The following is a 24,413-nucleotide window of genomic DNA, read 5'->3' as shown; positions in this document are numbered from 1 at the left end:
TATAAGTCTGCTGTTCTGAAAGTCATCAATTATCCATGCAACACACTGCCGCTTTCCAACAGCCCACACACTATTTATAGACACATTTTGCAATTGACATTCAGCCTCTGCAAACTTGTTTTCTTCTGAGATGTGTGGTGTGGTGTTGGTGTGGTGTTGTGCTGAAATGGTCAGATGTTACTCCATGATGAAAATGGCACGCATTCCAAGTCCATGTGAAGCCTGAAAACCAGAACAAACTGTTTTTAGACAACATGGTAGAGACAAGACAACATGGTAGAAACAAGACAACATGGTAGAAACAAGACAACATGGTAGAAACAAGACAGCATGGTAGAGACATGGCAACATGGTAGAAACAAGACAACATGGTAGAAACAAGACAACATGGTAGAGACAAGACAACATGGTAGAGACCAGACAACATGAAATAAACTAGACAACATGGTGGAGACAACATGGTAGAAACTAGACAACATGGTAGAAACAAGACAACATGGTAGAAACTAGACAACATGGTGGAGGCAACATGGTAGAGACAAGGCAACATGGTAGAAACAAGACAACATGGTAGAAACAAGACAACATGGTAGAGACCAGACAACATGAAAGAAACTAGACAACATGGTGGAGGCAACATGGTAGAGACAAGGCAACATGGTAGAAACAAGACAACATGGTAGAAACTAGACAACATGGTAGAAACAAGACAACATGGTAGAAACAAGACAACATGGTGGAGGCAACATGGTAGAAACTAGACAACATGGTAAAAACAAGACAACATGGTAGAAACAAGACAACATGGTAGAAACCAGACAACATGAAAGAAACTAGACAACATGGTGGAGGCAACATGGTAGAGACAAGACAACATGGTAGAAACAAGACAACATGGTAGAAACCAGAGAGACTAGACAACATGGTAGAGACTAGACAACATGGTAGAGACTAGACAACATCTACATGGTAGAAACAAGACAACATGGTAGAAACAAGACAACATGATAGAGACCAGACAACATGAAAGAAACTAGACAACATGGTGGAGGAAACATGGTAGAAACTAGACAACATGGTGGAGGCAACATGGTAGAAACTAGACAACATGGTAGAAACTAGACAACATGGTAGAAACTAGACAACATGGTAGAAACTAGACAACATGGTAGAAACAAGACAACATGGTAGAAACTAGACAACATGGAAGAAACTAGACAACATGACCGAAATTAGACATCATGGGAGAGACAATATGGTAGAGACTAGACAACATTGTAGAGACAACATGGGAGAGACAATATTGTAGAGACTGGAAAACATGGGAGAGACAACATGGGAGTGACAATATGGTAGAGACCAGACAACATGGGAGAGACAACATGGTAGTGTCTAACTAACATGGTAAAAACTAGACAACATGGTAGGGACTAGACAACATGATAGGGACTAGACAATATGGTAGAGACTAGACAACATGGTAGAGACTAGACAACATGGTAGAAACTGGACAACATCGTTGAGACTAGACAACATGGGAGAGACTAGACAACATGGGAGAGACTAGACAACATGGGAGAGACAACATGGTAGAGACTAGACAACATGGGAGAGACTAGACAACATGGTAGAAACTGGACAACATGGTAGAGACTAGACAACATGGGAGAGATTAGACAACATGGTAGAGACTAGACAACATGGTAGAGACTAGACAACATGGTAGAGACTAGACAACATGGTAGAGACTAGACAACATGGTAGAGACTAGACAACATGGTAGAGACTAGGCAACATGGGAGAGACTAGACAACATGGTAGAGACTAGACAACATGGTAGAGACTAGACAACATGGTAGGGACTAGACAACATGGTAGAGACTAGACAACATGGGAGAGACTAGTCAACATGGTAGAGATTAGACAACATGGGAGCGATTAGACAACATGGTAGAGATTAGACAACATGGTAGAGACTAGACAACATGGTAGAGACTAGACAACATGGTAGAGACTAGACAACATGGTAGAGACTAAACAACATGGTAGAGACAATATTGTAGAGACTAGACAACATGGTAGAGACTAGACAACATGGTAGAGACTAGACAACATGGTAGAGACTAGACAACATGGGAGAGACTAGACAACATGGTAGAGACTAGACAACATGGTAGAGACTAAACAACATGGTAGAGACAATATTGTAGAGACTAGACAACATGTTAGAGACTAGACAACATGGGAGAGACGAGACAACATGGTAGAGACTAGACAACATGGGAGAGATTAGACAACATGGTAGAGACTAGACAACATGGTAGAGACTAGACAACATGGTAGAGACTAGACAACATGGTAGAGACTAGACAACATGGGAGAGACTAGACAACATGGTAGGGACTAGACAACATGGTAGAGACTAGACAACATGGGAGAGACTAGACAACATGGTAGAGACTAGACAACATGGTAGAGACTAGACAACATGGTAGAGATTAGACAACATGGTAGAGACTAGACAACATGGTAGAGACTAGACAACATGGTAGAGACTAGACAACATGGAAGAGACTAGACAACATGGTAGAGACTAGACAACATGGTAGAGACTAGACAACATGGTAGAGACTAGACAGCATGGGAGAGATTAGACTTTATATTAGAGAACATGGTAAAGATACAGATTAGGTGTGTTTCTGAGTCAGCAGTGTTGCAGGTACCACCATTGGATCACATTAGCAATGACCATCCCAAAACAACAGTGTTCAACTTTTTAATTTCAACTAGGCCTATCAGTTTCATTTCAAACACCATCGACCTTAAAGTGCTATTCCTTTTCATTACATCCAAGTCAAACCTTTCAGAGTAACAAGCCCAGACTAGTTCATAGCTTATTGGACATGGGAAAGTCACACTATGTAATTTATCTAGCGTGTGTGAATTACATTGTGGTTGTAAAACAGCTATTTCTTATCTTTTCTCAGGTGGCTCTGACATTTATTCAAAGGACTCCTCATCACAAGAGAGGGAGGTAAAACTTATTATCCGGTTCAAGAGCTCTTTCACCCCCAGGTGAGAAACTGGATGATTGGCTCTGTCAGCCAGCAACGAATTGATTGGCGTTCATGTGGACACTGACATAAATCATAAAACGCCATTTTGGGAGAGGCGTGGGCCTGTTGAAACAGTCAATTTAATCAACACTGCAAATACGCCTAGACCTGACAATGTACTTTACATAAGGGAATCTGAAATGTGGTTTCTTCTTCAAAGAGGAGTACTGTCATATAATATTTCATGGATTTCTGTCTCTTTGTGAACAAAGATGTGCAATAATGTTAATGGAAGATAGAGAGGCATACATGTAAAGAACTGTTATGATCCTCATGCATCATCATTGAGTACTGGTCTGCAATAAGTATGTGTCAATGTCTAGTGGGAAAAGTTATTTTCTTTTCACTAAAGGTTTGTCGTGTTTAAAATGCATTGAATGGATCCATTGCTGGATCGAATCCCTGAGTTGACAAGGTAAAAACATGTTGTTCTGCCCCTGAGCAAAGCAGTTAACCCACTGATCCCTGGGAGCCGATGACGTGGATGTCATTAAAGGCAGCCCCACTCACCTCTCTGATTCAGAGGGGTTGGGTTAAATGCAGAAGAAACATTTCAGTTGAATGCAGTCAGTTGTACAGCTGACTAGATATCGCCCCTTTCCCTTCCCTTTCCCTTGAATCCAGAAAAAGTTTCTTAATCTCAAGTCACATGACAGGAGCTTCAGTGAGTAATTTATTGTTGACGTAGACTGGATTAACGTGTTATTGTGAAAAGCTATATGTCAACCCCCTGTAGCTTTTGCAATCAAGGTCAGTGGTATGGAGAAATTGTCAATTTTGTGGTTCCAACGGCTTAGAACATGGTGTTGACAACCTCGAGGTGGTGTGTTTGATTCCCTCATGGGAATCATTCCCTCATACTGAACACATATGTCCCTGTGAACTGTGTAGCTGCTTTGAATAAAATATTGAATTAAATAAATCCTACAGTATCTATGGTCCTGCACACATGTGTGTGTATAGTGTTAGTAGCACAATTAACTCATCCTTTGGTAAAGGGGAAAGCCCAAACTGTCAGAGCGGCACATTCCTCTAGGGTAGAGAGAGAGTTGGGGGAGGGGCACATGGAGCCCTAGCCCCAGTGCTGTCAGTCTGCATGGCAGCAGGACTGGCTGTTCTATACTGTAATGCATTGTCAGATGTTGGGCCAGCCCAGCGGATTAAACGGGGTCAGGTGATGACAGAGACACATCAGCCATCAGCAGGGAATGTGTTTAAACACAATGCCCTTATCTATCCCCATGTTGGGAAAACCACACTGAGGATTGCCAATAATATCATGTGATGTAACTTCTCCCTGTTGTTTTGTTACAGGGAATGATATAGTAGGCCAGCTAGTGACCTTTGAGTAAACAAACTGAAATGCCCTAATCAAGAATTGATTAATATAGATTGAAACAATGATCAATATATGAACTGCATTAACCCAGGTTTGTATAAAGGTTGCAGATGTTTTGACTGTTCAGTAGTTCTTCTCAGTGCTCTCAGTAATCAATCATAATATACTCTCAAAATATGCCTGTTTTTTTTATCTCTCTGGGTAATTCCAATGTGTTAGTTAGAGGTTGGTAGATGAATGAATGAGGTCGTTCCCCTGCGGGATCGTCTGAGACCAGCCACCCGGACAGCTGATGAAACTGAGGAGTATTTCTGTCTGTAATAAAGCCCTTTTGTGGAAAAATCTCATTCTGATTGGTTTAGCTTGGCCTGGCTCCCCAGTGAGTGGGCCCCCCCCCCCCCCCCGCCCAGTCATTTGAAATCCATAGATTAGGGCCTAATTTCAATTGACTGATTTCCTTATATGAACTCTAAATCAAGTCAAATATTTGAAATTGTTGCATGTTGCGTTTATATTTTTGTCCAGTATATATTGTCTATTGTCTATACAACTTGGCTTGCCTGTCTACATAATTTATTACAATCTCGTTACGGAAATATAACCTTTTTAAAACCGAATATGGAAAACACATAATAAGAGCTACGTGAGTCATCACGTTTCATGTTTCATTCATCCACTGTATGTAAAGGATGACAGTTGATTGGCTTGGCTGCAGTGGGGAGTATACCGCTACTGATGGAGGCAGGGCTCCCAACACAGATTCCTTGTTGTGCTGGATCGATCAGACGTCCTGCTGGCCTGGAGTGATTACTACCCTGTCACAATGTACACTCATTCATCAGCAACTACATCCCTCTGCCCTGCGGAAACCTGCCTATGCAGCATCCAAACACCAAGCCTATTTAGATTGATACTTGTCTAACAGAAGCTTGGGGACCTGGCCTGATTGGTATTACGGTATTTGGTTACTTACATTTGGGTTGTCCTTACATGTTTTCACATTCTGCAGTTAAGCCTGAAACATATTTGTGGTGGGTGTAGTGGTGTGACCCTGTATAGGCCATGCACTGTCATTGAGTCAGTTTCAGACATAAGAGAAAGATTTAGGCCATTAGAGAGAATAGAAACAAGTGATGAAGCAGCATGAGAGAAAAAGAGAAGAGTAATAGCTGTGAGTGTGAATTTGACCACGCTGTGAAGCTGTGCTCACGGTGCGCCAGGCTGGACATGCATTTAGTATCTGCTAACAACGCTCCGACTCCCACACTGCTGCTGCGTTTGTGGAAACCCACTCTCCCTACATTCTCTCTCTGGCACTGGCAGCTTCTGCCCTGTCTCTAGTACCGACACTACCACCTCTTGACCACCATCTCTCCCTACACTCTCTCTCTGGCATTGGAAGCTTCTGCCCTGTCTCTAGTACCGGCACTACCACCTCTTGACCACCATCTCTCCATACACACTCTCTCTGGCACTGGAAGCTTCTGCCCTGTCTCTAGTACTGGCACCACCACCTCTTGACCACCATCTCTCCATACACTCTCTCTCTGGCACTGTCAGCTTCTGCCCTGTCTCTAGTACCGGCACTACCACCTCTTGACCACCATCTCTCCCTACACTCTCTCTCTGCCTGTTCGGCTCCAGGCTCAGTTCCAACGCCGACCGACACACTTCCCACCTCCTGACCCATCTCTCCCAGGACATTTTCTGTGAGGCCTGAGGTGAGGGAGATTTAATGGATTGTGCAGCACCCTTTACCATGGAGGGAGAGAATTCCACGACCACTGGCAGGCAGGAAACCTCAGCCAGTGGCATAGACATATAGGGCAATGATCCACAGATTCTCGTGCCCTTACATTCATTTCAAAATGTCAGAAGGGTGGCATAATGGCCGCTATGGTGTTTATGAGTAGGAATAGGAAGCACATTGGGAATGTGAATAGGAAGAACATTGGGAATGTGAATAGGAAGCACATTGGGACATTTAATTCCATACTTTGTGGTTTCAGTATAAACAATGATTTGTTTTCTCGTGAACAAATATGGAAGTGTTCAATTTATGAACCCATACTGATTTTTTTTTTACCATAATCCCTATAGATCAATCAACTCAATGCTACAACATACTGCAAGTAATTATAACCAAGTCACTTCTCAACCATTTTAATTGACAGCCATAATCTCTCACATAATCACTGGCTATAGCCGTGAGGGTAAATTGTTGTTTACATGGGTCTGAATTTATTGTGAGCAAATGGCCCCTTCAAATCACTGCAATGTTCTCACATTGCAAATGATCAGCTAATCGCCTAATTAAAGTAATTACACATAAATTGCCTTTTTAATTATACCAACTTAACAAGTATCCCTCCTAATCACACGCTAATGGTTGTGTGTCGCCTGGAAAACTAATTACACAGCAAGTCACCGGCATTACAGCAGATAAGCACTTGCCAAACAACCAGTTAGGGCCAATATTCTTAGGGAAATGCTTAGGCTATGCCAGTGTAGCTGCAACATTTAGATACTTACATGTACGCTAACCATTTCAGCATACTGTCAACGGGTATGGATTGTAAATGTTATAAAAAGGACTTGTTGAGAATCAAATCAAACTTCATTTGCCACATGTGCCAAATACAACAAGTGTAGACTTACTTACAAGAAGAAAATATTTACCAAGTATGCTAAAATAAAAAGTAACACAATAAGAATAACAATAACGAGGCTATATTCAGGGGGCACTGGAAACGAATAACTATCACTCTAGTCTGCCAACTAGCAGTTTGGCTATAATAATAGGCACAGATTGTCAGAAAGCCAACATTTGGGAGTAAAATAATCTGCCTCATTCATCTGGAAGTATCCATTCTGATTGTGTTTATATTTTTCCACAACAAACAATCAGACTTTAATCCTTTACCGCAGCTGCAATCAAAAGAGACTCATGGAAACTCATGTGTTAGCTGTATTGTTAGATTTCAGTGTAGCCTTTGATATTATTGACTATAACCTGTTGTTGAAAAAACCTCTGCCATATCATGGATTCAGAGCTATCTATTTTATAGAACACAAAGGGTTTTCTTTAATGGAAGCTTCTCTAATGTCAAACATGTAAAGTGTGGTGTACCGCAGGGCAGCTCTCTAGGCCCTCAACCCTCAACAAAGCATGTGTGTCCATGTATGCTAATGTTTCAAGCATATACGCATCAGCAACCACAGCTAATGAAGTCACTGAAACCCCTAACAAAGAGTTGCAGTCTGTTTTGGAATGGGTGGCAAGTAATAAACTGGTCCTGAATATCTCTAAAACTGAGAGCATTGTATTTGGTACAAATCATTCCTTAAGTTCTAGACCTCAGCTGAATCTGTGTGATAACACGCGTCTTGGTGAGAGGTGTAAGAGTCAGGCGCAGGAGAGCAGGGATGACTGAGGAGCGTGTTTAATAATAGTCCAGCAATGCAAATGGCACAGAACAAAAATCCCAAAACTACGCTCTTGAATAATCGTGCAAACACACGGAGGAACTAACACAGTTCCGACACTTTACATACACGTGCGTAAATGCGAAAAAACAACAAACATCAAATACCATCGAACGCAATACACACAAGTCTAATCCTGCACGAATTACGGCAGGTAACAGCTGCCCTATATACCCACAGAAATCAAAGCAATTGAAAACCAGGTGTGAAAAGGAACACAGACAAAACAACCAGAAAAAGAAAAAGGGATCGGTAGTGGCTAGTAGACCGGCGACGCCGAGCGCCGCCCGAACAGGGAGAGGAGTTACCCTCGGTAGAAGTCGTGACAGTACCCCCCCCCCCCTGACGCGCGGCTCCCGCAGCGCGACGACGCCGGCCTCGAGGACGACCCGGAGGACGAGGCGCAGGGCGATCCGGATGGAGGCGGTGAAACTCCCTTAGCATAGGAGGATCCAGTACGTCCTCCACCGGCACCCAGCATCTCTCCTCCGGACCGTACCCCTCCCAGTCCACGAGGTACTGAAGACCCCCCACCCGACGCCTCGAGTCCAGTATGGACCGAACTGCATACGCCGGCGCCCCCCCGATGTCGAACTGCATACGCCGGCGCCCCCCCGACATCGGGGGGGGCGGAGGGACCTCCCGCACCTCATCTTCTTGAAGCGGACCAGCCACCACCGGCCTGAGGAGAGACACATGAAACGAGGGGTTAATACGGTAATACGGGGGGAGCTGTAACCTATAACACACCTCGTTTATTCTCCTCAGGACTTTGAATGGCCCCACAAACCGCGGACCCAGCTTCCGGCAGGGCAGGTGGAGGGGCAGGTGGAGGGTCGAGAGCCAGACCCGGTCCCCCGGTGTGTACACCGGGGCCTCGCTGCGATGGCGGTCGGCACTGGCCTTCTGCCGTGCTTCGGCCCGTTTAAGGTACCCATGGGCGGCCTCCCAGGTTTCCCTTGAGCGTTTCACCCAATCGTCCACCGCAGGAGCCTCGGTCTGGCTCTGATGCCATGGTACCAGGACCGGCTGATAGCCCAACACACATTGGAAGGGTGACAGGTTCGTAGAGGAGTGGGGGAGTGAGTTCTGGGCCATCTCCGCCCAGGGGATGTACTTCGCCCACTCCCCTGGCCGGTCCTGGCAATACGACCGCAGAAACCTACCCACATCCTGGTTCACTCTTTCCACCTGCCCATTACTCTCGGGGTGAAACCCAGAGGTCAGGCTGACCGAGACCCCCAAACGTTCCATGAAAGCCTTCCACACCCTGGACGTGAACTGGGGACCCCGATCAGAAACAATATCCTCAGGCACCCCGTAGTTCCGGAAGACGTGAGTAAACAGGGCCTCCGCCGTCTGTAGGGCCGTAGGGAGACCGGGCAAAGGGAGAAGACGACAGGACTTAGAAAACCGATCCACAACGACCAGGATTGTGGTGTTGCCCTGTGACGTGGCAGATCGGTCAAGAAGTCAACCGACAGGTGTGACCAAGGCCGCTGTGGAACGGGAAGGGGTTGTAACTTCCCTCTGGGCAGGTGCCTAGGAGCCTTGCACTGAGCGCACACTGAGCAGGAGGACACATAAACCCTCACGTCCTTGGCTAAAGTGGTCCACCAGTACTTCCCACTAAGACATCGCACCGTCCTCCCAATCCCCGGATGACCAGAGGAGGGGGATGTGTGAGCCCACCAAATTAACCTGTCTCTAACCTCCAGCGGAACATACACCCGTCCCGCTGGACATTGTGGTGGAGTGGGCTCAACACGCGATGCTCGCTCAATGTCTGCGTCCACCTCCCACCTTACAGGTGCCACTAGACAAGAAGCCGGGAGGATGGGCGCAGGATCAATGGCCCGCTCCTCCGTATCATATAGTCGGGACAGTGCGTCTGCCTTAGTGTTCTGGGAGCCTGGTCTATAGGAGATGGTAAACCTAAATCGGGTGAAAAACATGGCCCACCTTGCCTGACGAGGGTTCAGTCTCCTCGCTGCCCGAATGTACTCTAGATTACGGTGGTCAGTCCAGATGAGGAAAGGGTGCTGGGCCCCCTCAAGCCAATGTCTCCACATCTTCAGGGCTCTGACAACAGCTAGCAGCTCCCGATCCCCCACGTCATAGTTTCGCTCCGCCGGGCTGAGCTTCTGAGAAAAGAAAGCACAGGGGCGGAGCTTCGGTGGCGCACCCGAGCGCTGGGAGAGCACGGCTCCAACCCCAGCCTCGGATGCGTCCACCTCCACTATAAATGCCAAAGAGGGGTCCGGATGCGCCAGCACAGGAGCCGAGGTAAAAAGAGCCTTCAGGCGACCAAAAGCCCTGTCCGCCTCAGCCGACCACCCCAGACGCGTCGGCCCCCCCTTCAGCAGTGACGTAATGGGCGCAGCCACCTGCCCAAAACCCCGGATAAACCTCCGGTAGTAGTTGGCAAACCCTAAGAACCGCTGCACCTCCTTTACCGTGGTTGGAGTCGGCCAATTACTCACGGCTGCAATGCGGTCATCCTCCATCACCAACCCCGAAGTGGAAATGCGATATCCAAGGAAGGAGACGGCCTGTTGGAAGAACAAGCATTTCTCAGCCTTGACGTACAGGTCATGCTCCAACAGTCTCCCAAGTACCCTGCGCACCAGAGACACATGCGCGGCCCGTGTAGCGGAATAGACCAGAATATCATCGATGTAAACCACCACACCCTGACCGTGCAAATCCCTGAGAATCTCATCCACAAAAGATTGGAAGACTGCTGGAGCATTCTTCAACCCGTACGGCATGACGAGGTACTCATAATGGCCGGATGTGGTACTAAACGCCGTCTTCCACTCATCTCCCTTCCGGATACGCACCAAGTTATATGCACTCCTGAGATCCAGTTTTGTGAAAAACCGTGCTCCGTGAAATGACTCAATCGCCGTGGCAATGAGAGGTAGCGGGTAACTATACCCCACCGTGATGGAATTTAGACCTCTAGTCAATGCACGGATGCAGACCACCCTCCTTCTTCACAAAAAAGAAACTCGAGGAGGCAGGTGAGATGGAGGGCTGAATGAACCCCTGCCCCAGAGATTCCGATATGTATGTCTCCATAGCCACCGTCTCCTCCTGTGACAGGGGATACACGTGACTCCTGGGAAGTGCAGCGCCTACCAGGAGATTTATCGCACAATCCCCTCGTCGATGAGGTGGTAATTGGGTCGCCTTCTTTTTACAGAAGGCGATAGCCAAATCGGCATATTCTGAGGGAATGTGCACGGTGGAGACTTGGTCTGGACTCTCCACCGTTGTAGCACCGATGGAAACTCCTACACACCTGCCTGAGCACTCCTCCGACCACCCCTGTAGAGCCCTCTGTTGCCACGAAATCCTGGGGTTGTGACGGGCCAACCAGGGGATCCCCAACACCACCGGAAACGCAGGAGAATCAATGAGGAAGAGACTAATTCTCTCCTCATGACCCTCCTGCGTAACCATATCCAGTGGAGCCGTGGCCTCCCTGACTAGCCCTGACCCTAATGGTTGGCTATCTAAGGCGTGCACTGGGAAGGGTTTATCCAGCTGAACAAGGGGAATCCCTAACCTGTTCGCTAAACCGCGGTCAATAAAATTCCCCGCCGCGCCTGAATCTACTAGCGCCTTATGCCGGGAAAGAGGGGAAAATTTAGGAAAAACAATCCATACATACACGTGACCAACAGGGGGCTCTGGGTGAGCCTGGTGCCGACTCACCTGAGGTGTCCGGGCAGTGCTCGGCCTGGCGTCTCGACTCCCGGGGGGACCCCCCCAGCACCGGTCAGCAGTGTGCCCTCTGCGACCACAGCTGGCACAGGAAAGGCCCCCTCCTCCGGTCGACCTCGCTGAAGCACCTCCTAGCTCCATGGGTGTTGGAGTGGTGGAGCTGGGAGATGGAACTGACAGAGCCCGATCTGGACGTCCGCGGGTCGCCAGCAAGTTGTCCAACCGAATGGACATGTCGATCAATTGGTCCAAGGACAGGGTGGTGTCTCTACAGGCCAGCTCCCTACGGACGTCCTCACGCAAACTACACCTATAGTGATCGATCAAGGCCCTGTCGTTCCATCCCGCGCCAGCGGCCAAGGTCCGGAACTCTAGAGCAAAGTCCTGAGCACTCCTCTTCTCCTGCCTCAGATGGAACAGCTGTTCACCCGCCGCTCGACCCTCAGGTGGGTGATCAAACACGGCCCGAAAGCGGCGGGTGAACTCTGGGTAGTGGTCCCTCGCCGAGTCAGGATCGTTCCACACCGCGTTGGCCCACTCCAGGGCTTTACCTGCGAGGCAGGAGACGAGGGCGTTCACGCTCTCACCCCCCGAAGGAGCCGGACGAACGGTCGCCAGGTATAGGTCCATCTGGAGTAAGAAGCCCTGGCACCCGGCCGCCGTCCCATCATACTCCCTCGGGAGGGCGAGTCGAATTCCACTGTGCTCAGGCAATGAAGGAGAGGGTAGTGGTACTGGTTGGGGTGTAGCTGATAACGGTGTGGGAAGGCCACCTCTCTCCCATCTCTCCATCATCGCCATCACCTGATCCATGGCGGTCCCCAGTCGGTGTAACACTGCCGTGTGGTGTTGAACTCGCTCCTCCACGGACCCTGGAAGTGCGTCCGCTCCTGCTGACTCCATAATTATATCGGTGCAGGATTCTGTGATAACACGCGTCTTGGTGAGAGGTGTAGGAGTCAGGCGCAGGAGAGCAGGGATGACTGAGGAGCGTGTTTAATAATAGTCCAGCAATGCAAATGGCACAGAACAAAAATCCCAAAACTACGCTCTCGAATAATCGTGCAAACACACGGAGGAACTAACACAGTTCCGACACTTTACATACACGTGCGTAAATGCGAAAAAACAACAAACATCAAATACCATCGAACGCAATACACACAAGTCTAATCCTGCACGAATTACGGCAGGTAACAGCTGCCCTATATACCCACAGAAATCAAAGCAATTGAAAACCAGGTGTGAAAAGGAACACAGACAAAACAATCAGAAAAAGAAAAAGGGATCGGTAGTATGGTGTGGCTGTTGAAAAAGTTGAGGAGACTAAATTACTTGGAGTTACCTTAGATTGTAAACTGTCATGATCAAAACATATAGATTCAATGGTTGTGAAGATGGGGAGAGGTCTGTCCATAATAAAGATATGCTCTGCTTTTTTGACACCACATTCCAAAAAGCAAGTCCTGAAGGCTCTAGTTTTGTCTTATGTTGATTATTGTCCAGTTGTGTAGTCCAGTGTTGCAAGGAAAGACCTAGTTAAGCTGCAACTGGCCCAGAACAGAGCAGCACATCTTGGTCTTCATTGTAATCAGAGGGCATGCAGTCCCCAACTCCCTTGGCTAAGAGAGACTGACCGCATCACTTCGTCTTTTTATAAGAAACATTAATGTGTTGAAAATCCCAAATTGTTTGCATAGTCAACTTACACACAGCTCTGACACACACACTTACCCCACCAGACATGCCACCAGGGGTCTTTTCACAGTCCCCAAATCCTGAACAAATTCAAGAGAGCGTACAGTATTATATAGAGCGCTTATTGCATGGAACTCCGTTATTGCTCAAATGAACAGAAAACCTGTATTCAAAAAACAGATGAAGCAATATCTCGCGGCACAACGCCTCTCCCCTATTTGAACTAAATGGATTGTGTGTATGTATTGGTATTGATATGTAGGCTATGAGTGCCTTTAAAAATATTGATATAGTTCTGTCCTTGAAAAAAAAGAAAGAAAGAAAAAACCTGATCTAAAAATGGCAGGTACTTGCACAAGCTCTTTTGTCAGGTGCCCAGAAGGTCAGAACTCCCAGCACGACAGCCAGAACATGTGAAATGTGAACATGTGAAACTCAACATGTTGAATTTGCTTCACGGTCCTCTCTCTCTTAATTCTATAAGTCTCTCTTTACCGATTGTTCCTTTTGAATAAGCCACTGACGTACAGTATAGTATGTTGACGTAGTTCAGACCCTTTCAATGTGATTCAATTGTCATGCATGTATGATTCTAACCCTATCACAGTAAAATGGTTACCATTGTCATTACTGATTAGATGTCCTCGGTGCCCTTGGAGAGGTTTAAATAACATTCACTCTTAGTCCTCAGTCTATGTAAGGTCATTTTCACTGTCTGCTTCTCTTTCTGAGTTAATGTGCCTATTCAATCTCCTCTTTACCTCTCTTGTCTGTCTGTTGTGTTGCTCTAACCTTTGTCAACAACAATAGAATGTCAATGTCAAACATCTAGAAAGCTCTGACATCAGTCCACAACAATAGAATGCCAATGTCAAACATCTAGAAAGCTCTGAAAACATCAGTCCACGACAATAGAATGCCATTGTCAAACATCTAGAAAGCTCTGACATCAGTCCACAACAATAGAATGCCATTGTCAAACATCTAGAAAGCTCTGTCATCAGTCCACAACAATAGAATGCCAATGTCAAACATCTAGAAAGCTCTGACATCAGTCCACAACAATAGAATGCCATTGTCAAACATCTAGAAAGCTCTGACATCAGTCCACAACAATAGAATGCCAATGTCAAACATCTAGAAAGCTCTGAAAACATCAGTCCACGACAATAGAATGCCATCGTCAAACATCTAGAAAGCTCTGACATCAGTCCACAACAATAGAATGCCAATGTCAAACATCAAGAAAGGTCTGAAAACATCAGTCCACAACAATAGAATGCCATTGTCAAACATCTAGAAATCTCTGTCATCAGTCCACAACAATATAATGCCATTGTCAAACATCTAGAAAGCTCTGAAAACATCAGAGGAGGAGACAATTAGGGCAGTGCTACTAAATGAGGAGGTGCATCTCTGTCACATTACCTTCAGTTGCTGATGACCTTCATGATAAAATGCTCACCATGACTGGAAACCTACTGCCAATCGTTAGATAACTCCGGTATCTTTGCCACTGGCAGGCAGTAATGGAGTATCCTATTGATTTGAGATATATGCACAGTTTCGCACATAAATATCTCAAATTCAAGGCATCAAATACCATCCATTTCAAGGGTGCTTGTGATTGTATACCTCTGTTGTAGTGTATATTGCCCTATTAAATAACAACTTCTAAGGCATGATACACTGTGGCATTAGTTGATAGTTGATGAAGAGAGAATGTACATGCCGCACTGCAGCGTTTCCTAAACTCGGTCCTTAGGACCCCAAGGGGTGCACGTTTTGGTTTTTGCCCTAACACTACACAGCTGATTCAAATAATCAACGAATCATCAAGCTGTGTAGTGTTAGGCCAAAAAAACAAAAGGTGCACCCTTTGGGGTCCCCAAGATTGAGTTTAGGAAGTGCTTCAGTACAATCAATCAATCAGTCAAATGTATTTTATGAAGCTTTTTTTTTTTTTTACATCAGTTGTCATTGTGATTTACAGATACCCGGCCTAAAATTCCAAAGAGCAAGCAATGCAGAAGCTCCCTAGATAGAAGACAGGAAAATAGGAAGAAACCTACAGAGAACTAGGCTCCGAGGGGTGACCAGTCCTCTTCTGGTTGTTACGGAGTAGATATTTAAGTACAGATCAGTATATTTTAGCATTAGGTTCTCTCTCTCTCTCTCTCTCTCTCTCTCTCTCTCTCTCTCTCTCCATTGTAAACATTGTTAACCTAAGAGGTCTGGGAGATCCATCACTGTCAGCCCTCAATGTTAATGACCAGTCAGTCTATCTCTTTGTGAGCATAAGTGATGGTAATAAGTCACCTCCTCTCATCCCTCCCATTCTCATTACCACAGTCATCTGCCTCTGATGAAATAACCCTCAATACTCTTTAGAATTTATATGACAAGCTATGATTAGTGGCACACTGTGGCATTTTATTTTGAGAGATCTGCCTCTGTATCAGATGTGAGGATCAATAACACAGATGACAGATCAATGTGGGGCACTATTTTAAGTGACAACGTCGCTCTTGTACTTGTGAAGTAACAATATAATTGCTCTAGTAAGAACATTTTATTGACAAATAAATTATTAAATTGCACATTGTCATTAATGCATGATTTACTTGAAATGTCAAATTAGGCTTGATTTGTAGGTTAAGTCAGTCCTAAGCGACTCAGATGTTCCCGGCCTTGCTGGTACACTTGTTTGAGTGCTATAATGCTGTACTGTAATGTAAAAGTGCTGTAATGTAATTTTCTTCTGTGTATATGGGGTCATAAAGAGCTATGATGTGTTTCCTAAACATGTTTGGTCAGGCCTCTCCAAACTGCGCCTCATCGGTTTCATTTAATGAGCTGCTCACATGTGGAATCTGCAAATGTATGAATACATTCTAGATGAATGCCCTTTGCAGAACATGGTATCAGCAATCAGTGTGTGGATGTATGCGTCTCTCACTATCATGGTATGTAGAACACAGAACATTGTTATGGAACCTGCCCTTGAGTTGTGGGTAGTTGTTTTCTGTTTCGTATCTGTACCAGACAGAACTGTTTCGGTTTCGTTCGTTCACGTTGTTGTTATTGTATTTTTCAGTGTTCTATTAAAATAATTATGAACCCGTACCACGCTGCATCTTGGTTCTCTCCTTCTTCCACCAACGACAACCATTACAGAACTACCCACCACAACCGGACCAAGCAGCACAACCGTTACAGAACTACCCACCACAACCGGACCAAGCAGCGTGGTAACCAGGAGCAGAGGGGTCAGGACTCCTGGACATGGGAAGAGATTTTGGACGGTAAGGGACCCTGGGCACAGGCTGGGGAATATCGCCGCCCCAGGGAAGAGCTGGAGGCAGCTAAAGCAGAGCGGCGGCATTATGAGGAGTTAGCACGGCAGCGCAACAGGGACGAGAGGCAGACCCAAAAATGTATTGAGGGGTAGGCACACGGGGAGTGTGGCTAAGTCAGGTAGGAGACCTGAGCCAACTCCCCATGCTTACCGTGGGGAGAGGTTGACCAGTCAGGCATCGTGTTATGCGGTGAGGCGCACGGTGTCCCCAGTGCGCACGCATAGCCCGGTGCGCTACATCGCAGCTCCTCCTATCGGCCGGGCTAGAGTGGGTATCGAGCCAGGAGCAATGAAGCCGGCTCAGCGCATCTGGTCTCCAGTGCGTCTCCTCGGCCCGGGTTATATGGCACCAGCCCTACGCACGGTGTCCCCGGTTCGTCAGCACAGCCCAGTGCGGTCTGTTCCACCCCGCTGCACTTGCCGGGCTACAGGGGGTATCCAGCCAGGACAGGTAGTGCAGGCTCGGTGCTTGAGGCCTCCAATGTGCTTCCACGGTCCGGTCCATCCGGTGGTCCGGTCCATCCGGTGCCTCCTCCACGCACCAGGCCTCCTGTGGCAGCCCCACGCACCAGGCTGTCTCTCCGTCTCCACCCTCCAGGTTCTCCCTCCGGTCCAGCGCTTCCAGAGTCTCCCTCCTGTCCAGCGCTTCCAGAGCCTCCCTCCTGTCCGGAGCCGCCAGAGCCGCCCGTCAGTCAGGAGCTGCCAGAGCCGCCCGTCAGTCAGGAGCTGCCAGAGCTGCCCTTCACTCCGGCGCTGCCAGAGTCTCCTGTCTATTCGGGGCCCGTTGAAAGGGTCCACAGTTCGGGGTCGGTGGCGATTGTCGCCTCTCCAAAGGCGCCACCTAAGTGGGCCCAGACTATGGTGGAGTGGGGTGGGGTCAACTAAATTGTAGTTATTTGGCCACTATGGCCTATTTATTTCCTTACCTCCTTTATCTTACCTCATTTGCGCACACTGTATATAGACTTTTTTTCTATTGTGTTATTGACTGTATGTTTTGTCTATTCCATGTGTAACTCTGTGATGTTGTTTGTGTCGCTGTCACGCCCTGACCTTAGAGAGCCGTTTTATTTCTCTATCTGGTGAGGTGTGATGTGGGGTGGACATTCTATGTTTTGTATTTCTTTGGTTTTGGCCGAGTGTGGTTCCTAATCAGAAGCAGCTGTCTATCGTTGTCTCTGATTGGGAATCCTACTTAGGTAGCCTGTTTTCCCACCTATGTTGGTGGGATCTTGTTTTTTGTAAGCTCTGTGAAGCCGGCAGAACTTGACGTTTGGTATTCCTTTTGTTGTTTTTGTTTGGTGTTCTGAGTATTAAAGATCATGAACACTTACCACGCTGCACCTTGGTTTACTTCTTCAGACGATCGTTACAGTCGCGCTGCTTTGCTTTATCTTGGCCAGGTCACAGTTGTAAATGAGAACTTGTTCTCAACTGGCTTGCCTGGTTAAATAAAGGTGAAATAAAAAAACATAAAAAATAAATTTTGGACACACCTACTCATTCAAGGGTTTTTCTTTATTTTTACTATTTTCTACATTGTATAATAATAGTGAAGACATCAAAACTATGAAATGTCACATATGGAATCATGTAGTAACCAAACAAGTGTTAAACAAATCAAAATATAATTTATATTTGTGATTCCTCAAAATAGCCACCCTTTGCTTTGGTGACAGCTTTACACAGGTGCACCTTGTGCTGGGGACAATTAAAAAGCCACTCTAAAATGTGCAGTTTTGAGGGATTGTGGAATTGGCATGCTGACTGCAGAAATATCCACCGGAGTTGTTGCCAGAGAATTTAATGTTAATTTCTTCAACATAAACCACGTCCAATGTCACTTTAAAGATGTTGGCTGTACTTCCAACCGTCCACACAAACGCAGACCACTTGTATGGCGTTGTGTAGGTGAGCGGTTTGCTGATCTCAACATTGTGAACAGAGGGCCCCATGGTGATGGTGGGGTTATGGTATGGGCAGGCATAAACTACGGACAAAGAACACAATTGCATTTTATCTATGGCAATTTGAATGCACAAAGACACCGTGACGAGATCCTTAGGCCCATTGTCGTTCATCCGCCTCCATCACCTCATGTTTTAGCCAATATCCAGAAACTTCGCATAGGCATTGAAGAGGAGTGGGACAACATTCCACAGGCCACAGTCTGATCAACTCTCTGTGAAGGAGATGTGTCGCGCTGCATGAGGCAAATGGTGGTCACACCAGATACTGACCTTTTTCTTTTATCCAGGCCCCTACCTTCTTTTTAAGGTATCTATGTCCAACAGACGTATTTCTGTATTCCCACTCATGTGAAATCCATAGATTAGGGCCTAATGAATTGATTTCAAATGACTGATATCCTTATATAAACAGTAACTCAATAAAATAGTTGAAATTGTTGCATGTTGTGTTTATATTTTTGTTCAGTATAGATTCTCGCATGATTTTGTCAGATGCTTAAAAGTGTGACCTTCTAAACTTTTAAAACACGGAAAATGTGAAGCACAATACACGGTTATACAATCAATGATGCTTCCACTGATGATATTAATGCAGTGATTGCACCCTTGTGAATGAGACCTGAGACTAACACCTGGATCACACAGACAGCGTCATCGTGTTTTGGTACACCAGAAGTAGCCTACATTCATTTCCAATGGAACGCCATTGGAACGTTGTCTTGCAGCATTGTGTTTCAGAGGCAGTTGCAGTGTGTTTCTGTGTGTTGCACACGTTGGATATATCCTACATATGCATCAAATTGTATTCGTAGTCTTGTAGACTAGACAAAAATTGTAGCAAAAGGTGAATATTGAACTTTTGTTGCACACATACCCAGTAAAATTGTTGGATTACATAATGAAAAGAGTTTGACTGCAGAGTTTATTACGTGGCATTGATGCAATGACGCTGTTAGTCTGATCGAGTCCTTGCAGTTTTCACTACCATCATTTTGACACGTCAAGGACTTGACTATGAAAGTCAATGGTCATTAGCAGATGGAATGGTTGTCCTGCCACTGCTGTTTACTTGATCGCACTGCGCAACGCTCTGAAACAACAGCTCTGCGAGAGGCCTCTGAATGAGTGTGAAAAACATGCTAATGCTCACTACAGCGGCAAGTCGCATGGGTCTTTTCGAGTCGACCTAATTGAAAGGATTGAGTCTAGCGCTGGGGCCTTAGCTTTGTGTGAAGAAGGGGCCTTTTGGTCCTGGATGATGAAAAGGGTTCCCAGGGATAAAGCACAAAGAGACCTGTCAATCAGACCAGCCTGCTACTACCGCCTTAAAGCACCATGGCAGCTGTTGCCGCGGTGCCCTTTCAGTTTCAAAACAACGTCGGAGATATCAAACTTCGGCTCACTTGAATAATTGTGAGAATTTGAATGGGAGGATATTCTAAATACATTAAGCAGGCTATTCATGTTTAAGCGGGCTACAGCCAGGGATAAACACTGATTTGAAACCACAATCCCCAACCTGTCCTCAGCAGCGATGGCTAAATGATTTCACACAAACAGTGCATAAATGCTATCTGGTTCCTGTTGCTCTGCATCTTTATAACTGGTTTCAACTGGTGTGAAATGAACCCCTAATGAGATGAGCATCTCCAGCACAGTGCCAGCTTCCCAAGAAAATGTCTAACGTTAGCCTAGCAAATCCTTCAGAAAAAAAGGAAGAGGAAATGTGAACAGAATAAATATCTCTGCAACCCAAAAAGAGTTGACTTATTATTGTTTCAACATCTTTCCAGCTCTACGCTATGAATAGTATACACCACAAAATAGATTTGGTAGAATCTTCTCACAGACTCAATCGTGACCGTTACCCTGTATAGTACGTTTTCGGAGAAGTTCCTCAAATTCCCTGCCTCCTTCTCCCACATGGTAATAGGACATGGAAGGCCATGAGAGGAATGTCCGGAGGCCAGAACATAATTACAAATAATTTGTAGACTCAAATTGACCGCTGGAAGACCAAACAGATATAATATTTGTCTAAAACATAATCATTTCAAACCTTGTTTACATTTATATGACCACGTGTCTCTTTATTACGCGTGGGAATACGTGGGAACAGATTTACAAAATTAAAAGAACTTGGAGCTGATTTGCTGGTGTTTTTACAGTCTTTTATGTCCAACAATAAAAAATACAAAAATCACCCGTAGGCCAAATTTGGCTCACCAGTTAGGCTCTCTGGCCCCAGGTGTCACATTGCATTTTCATTTCTGATCATGATCTAATCACGCAACTATTTGCAGACGCCACCGCACTCCAAACGTATCCGTTTGATCACATAACGACGATGGAGAATGTGATCTCAGCCACTCATAAAAAGAGTGGCTGTAAAAAAAATGGTAGCAGTGTGGGTGTGTGGGTGTTTATTCGGGAGCTGTCAGTGAGTGATCCGTGCTGTCCTTTAGCGGTTAACCAAGAGGCTAGTACAAGAGGACTTTACTTCATGCTAACACAGGTAATAATAATGTGGCCACTATAAGCAGGTGATATTGATGACTCCTCAAGCGATGGGAGTTATTGCAATGGGTGGAGGATGATGCTAAAACACACTGTAGGCTCAGTAGTTATTCCCAACTGTGGTTAGAGCGTTGGACTAGTAACCGGAAGGTTGCAAGTTCAAACCCCCGAGCTGACAAGGTACAAATCTGTCGTTCTGCCCCTGAACAGGCAGTTAACCCGCTGTTCCTAGGCCGTCATTGAAAATAAGAATTTGTTCTTAACTGACTTGCCTGGTTAAAAAAAAAAAAAATCCCTGAATTAGAATGCCTCAAATGACCTCTGTTGACCTGAATTTCCTAATGTTCTACTTCTCACCTTTTCCTCACCATCACATCTAGATTTGCACCTCTTTTACACACACCTCTAACAATAGCTTTCTTCAATGTTTATTTGAAATTCAGGTGTTCTGTTTCTACAATAGAGACAGATATGAAATCACAACCTGCTTTGCATGTCGGTTACCAGTAGGTGTATGTGTTTGGTAGAAGTAACACAGCTCACTCAAACACTTATCAGGCTTCTGTACATGTTCTAACCACAAACAGAACATGTTCTATCAGCTCTTCGATAATGCAGTGTATCATATCCATTTTATCAGATCCTCCATCATAACGTTGACAAAATGAACTTTAAAGGGACAGGTCTCTGTGTTCGCCGGGCTACAGATTTAAGCAGGGCACTGAGAAATTACTATTTTAGTAGCACTAAAATGTCTAGTGATCGATGGTGGAAGATGAAAGAGGAGCCGATGCTGGCTACGCTTGAAAGAGACATGGTGTAGCTCGCCAGAATGACTTTACAGTGTGCAGGAGCTCCCACCAGGCTGGTATCTTGGTTCACACGAGGACATAAGGGTTGTCACTGCACTAAAAGTCACTCAGTCACTGAGTCAGTCATCACAAGTTCAGCTGTAAGTGGGAGATGGTAACATCTATCTTATAGGTCCATCTGATGTGAGAAATTAGCAAGGTTCCATATCAGCTTAACCCAGTGGTTTTATTGAAAACCTCTCCCCTGCCAAAGCTCAGTGTAAATCTGAAGGAATCTGCTGTTTGGCCAGGAGTGCTTCTCAACAGGTGTGAGGAGGACTGTATTAGTCTGCTTTCTCTGCATGATGCGCCTGGAGAGAAGTTGTCCAAATTCCACCTAATAATAGACAAGGCTAGTGAGCTTCTCTCCTCTGACGACTGGCCCTGTGGACAGCTCCACATTCATGGGTATGAAGTGAACCTTGGAGGGAATGCATGAACCTGAATCACACACAGAGTAAACCTCTACAAATAATAACCTACCAATATAATCCAGAAAGGTATGCAAAAAAAAGATAGCTTTAGCTAGAGTCATCATCAAGAACAGGTAAGGGCTCGATACGGACTTCTGATCCTCTGCTGTCATGTCATTTCATTTGATCAATCAATTAATCCCTCTGACATTAGAATACCCTGTTAATAAGCTATCTAGCTGATCACCATCCCATGAAACTGATATAGATGTCAGACAGACAGGTTAATCACAAGGTACCCTCACTGAGCAGATCCACTGCCATATCATTACCTAACGAGATTAGGGGGAGGGTGACAATCCTGCCAACAGTTCTACCACCCCTTATTAACATATGCTGTACTCACCCTTAATTAACATATGCTGTACTCACCCTTAATTAACATATGCTGTACTCACCCCGAATTAACGTATGATGTACTTACCCTTAATTAGCATATGCTGTACTCCCCCTTAATTAACATAGTAGTTACTCACCACTTATTAACATATACTGTACTCACCCCTCCAAAGTAGGAGAAGGGGAACAGGGCTCCTACTCTTAATCTAATACAGTAGCCTAGTAAAGCCCATAAGTGAACCATGCTGGCCTTCCCAAGTTACAAAGCACAGGGTTCAAATCAAGTCAAATCAAATTTATTTATATAGCCCTTCGTACATCAGCTGACATCTCAAAGTGCTGTACAGAAACCCAGCCTAAAACCCCAAACAGCAAGCAATGCAGGTGTAGAAGCACGGTGGCAAGGAAAAACTCCCTAGAAAGGCCAAAACCTAGGAAGAAACCTAGAGAGGAACCAGGCTATGTTGGGTGGCCAGTCCTCTTCTGGCTGTGCCGAGTGGAGATTATAACAGAACATGGCCAAGATGTTCAAATGTTCATAAATGACCAGCATGGTCAAATAATAATAATAATCACAGGCAGAACAGTTGAAACTGGAGCAGCAGCACGGCCATGTGGACTGGGGACAGCAAGGAATCATCATGCCCGGTAGTCCTGAGGCATGGTCCTAGGGCTCAGGTCCTCCGAGAGAGAGAAAGAAAGAGAGAAAGAGAGAATTAGAGAGAGCATACTTAAATTCACACAGGACACCGGATAGGACAGGAGAAGGACTCCAGATATAACAAACTGACCCTATCCCCTCGACACATAAACTACTGCAACATAAATACTGGAGGCTGAGACAGGAGGGGTCAGGAGACACTGAGGCCCCCATCCGATGACATAACATAACATAATGGTCTGTCTACCCATGTCTCTCACATGGGTAGGCAGACCATTCCATAAAAATGGAGCTCTATAGGAGAAAGCCCTGCCTCCAGCTGTTTGCTTAGAAATTCTAGGGACAATTTGCGTCTTGTGACCATAGCGTATGTGTAGGTATGTACGGCAGGACCAAATCAGAGAGATAGGTAGGAGCAAGCCCATGTAATGCTTTGTAGGTTAGCAGTAAAACCTTGAAATCAGCCCTTGCCTTGACAGGAAGCCAGTGTAGGGAGGCTAGCACTGGAGTAATATGATCAAATTATTTGGTTCTAGTCAGGATTCTAGCAGCCGTATTTAGCACTAACTGAAGTTTATTTAGTGCTTTATCCGGGTATCCGGAAAGTAGAGCATTGCAGTAGTCTAACCTAGAAGTGACAAAAGCATGGATTAATTTTTCTGCATCATTTTTGGACAGAAAGTTTCTGATTTTTTGCAGTCTTACGTAGATGGAAAAAAAGCTGTCCTTGAAACAGTCTTGATATATTCTTCAAAAGAGAGATGAGGGTCCAGACTAACGCCGAGGTCCTTCACAGTTTTATTTGAGACGACTGTACAACCATTAAGATTAATTGTCAGTTTCAACAGAAGATCTCTTTGTTTCTTGGGACCT

This window comes from Oncorhynchus clarkii, chromosome 22 (genome assembly GCF_045791955.1).
Source record: "Oncorhynchus clarkii lewisi isolate Uvic-CL-2024 chromosome 22, UVic_Ocla_1.0, whole genome shotgun sequence".
Classification (NCBI taxonomy): Eukaryota; Metazoa; Chordata; class Actinopteri; order Salmoniformes; family Salmonidae; genus Oncorhynchus; species Oncorhynchus clarkii.
This window is presented reverse-complemented; position numbering follows the sequence as displayed.